The sequence below is a fragment of the Priapulus caudatus genome, unplaced genomic scaffold (genome assembly GCF_000485595.1).
Source record: "Priapulus caudatus unplaced genomic scaffold, Priapulus_caudatus-5.0.1 Scaffold12, whole genome shotgun sequence".
Classification (NCBI taxonomy): domain Eukaryota; kingdom Metazoa; phylum Priapulida; class Priapulimorpha; order Priapulimorphida; family Priapulidae; genus Priapulus; species Priapulus caudatus.
The window spans coordinates 914,676-916,579 of NW_014577073.1; the positions used below are offsets into that span (position 1 = coordinate 914,676).

Below are 1,904 nucleotides of genomic sequence, written 5' to 3' on the forward strand. Positions count from 1 at the left end.
TTAAAATCTTTGCTCGGCAGTAACTTCTTTGTTGACTTTTCTTTTCTACGAAAACGTAACACACATCAGATCTGAACCAAACCCAAATTGTAAGTTTAGGCGTGTGCGTAACATGTTGGAATAGGACCGGGTTGTCCCGCGTTCAACTCTTGTGAGGTAACTTCGTAAAATATTTTCAAATTATTGTTGAGTAAAATGTAACACATAGATTCGTGCTGAACATATAAGGAATGGTAAGTTTGGGTGCTAGCGTATCGTGCTGGGCTGGTACTCAATAATCCCGGGTTCAAATCTTGTCATTTACTACGGTAAGATATTTTCGAGATGTTGTTAGGCGAAATATAAACACACATTGACCATGACCATGACTGTAATCGAGTGAGGTAAACATTTTGAAAATGGCTCAGGGCTATGGCCTTGGCCTAATTATGTAGAAATTTTAAAATTGGAAAAAGTAATGGCCTTGAGTCCAAGGCCATCGAAAAATTTTAGAAATGGGGAAATTGGTCGAGGCCACGGTCAAGGTCAGGGTCAAGGTCCACGAAACAACAACTCTACTGCATTCTACTATACTGCTCCACTGCTCTACTGCACTGTACTCTACTCTACTATACTGCTCTACTGCTCCACTGCACTGTACTCTACTCTACTCATCTACTGCTCTACTGCTCTAGTTTATTCTACTCCACATTCGGAGATTCCCACCACCGCAACCAGTGATTCACTGCAATGTATTATCCTACCACTTTACTCTTTACTGAAATATGTAGAGCCTTCTTTACAAATTATTGTGGACATCTTTTGAATAATCGCCATCATAGAAAAAGTACATCGAAAATCTTAGTTTAATGTATATTTATTAAAAAGTATTTCAATCGTGAAAACATATGCTAATAGGCCTACACATGCGTGTGGACTTCAATATACATAATTGTAATATATGTACTAATAAATATATAAACGCGAGTTTATAATCAGGGGACCGTTGTCAGGAACATATGAAGTAAATTCTTTTGGAAAAAGGTTCTGACAGTGGTCCGCAGGCGTACAAATCATACACAAAAAATCACGGGGGACGTGTCAGAAACATGACTTACAAGTGAATTAGAGGAATATTAACTAGTTCAAATATACTATTTATATATGAAATTTGTAACGACATTCGTTTATAAAAGGCTGACCGATAAATTGTTTACCACAACGACCTAATGCGTTTTACAAGTTCCATTTACAATTGACATAAATTGGTGGTTTTACTCAAAGCTTTTTAATAACGCATTCATGCTTTAATTTAATTAATATATCCTCTAATAATATTTAAATAGTGAAAATTAAAGAAATATATCATGTATGTAAAATCAGTACAAATAGTATCTCCAAACACAGGTCGCATCGGGCGTGTACGTGTAGCTCTGCGCACTTCATGGTATGTGTAACTGGAGACCGGTAGCCACTGAATCGCTCTCTGCTCGACGTTGCCTCGAAAACGTGTCTATTCTCCGTGTCCTCTGTATGTTTAGCCGGTTACGGCGCGGTGCTTGGCACTGGAAAAACATTTTATGTGCATGAAATTAATATGAAATCCGACAACGAAAGGTTGATGATGGATCAGTTGCGACTGGCAATGAAGTCCGTGCAGTTTTATCTACCCCTTTCCCTCGCTCTACCTCTACCTCTCGCTCGCTCTCTCTCGCTCTCTTTCGCCCTCTTTCGCCCTCTCTCGCCCTCCCCCTCACTCTCTCCCGCCTCTCTATTTATCTATCTATTTATATATCTATCTAGCTATCTATCTATCTATCTATTTATCTATCTATCTCGCTATCTATCTATCTATCTATCTATCTGTGTATCTATCTCTATCTCTTTCTCTCGCTCTCTCGCTTTTCTCTCTCCCCCCTTTCTCG

At 38.9% G+C, this 1,904-nt stretch overlaps 1 long non-coding RNA gene across 3 annotated transcripts in view; it reads right to left on the reverse strand.

Moving 5' to 3' along the window:
- Positions 1-838: 838 nt before the first annotated feature.
- Positions 839-1,904, reverse strand: part of LOC106807942 — a 16,697-nt gene continuing 15,631 nt past the window's right edge. For all 3 annotated transcript variants that reach the window (XR_001393730.1, XR_001393726.1, XR_001393728.1), the window contains one exon: positions 839-1,544. This is a non-coding gene — a long non-coding RNA (uncharacterized LOC106807942). The remainder of the gene's footprint in view (positions 1,545-1,904) is intronic.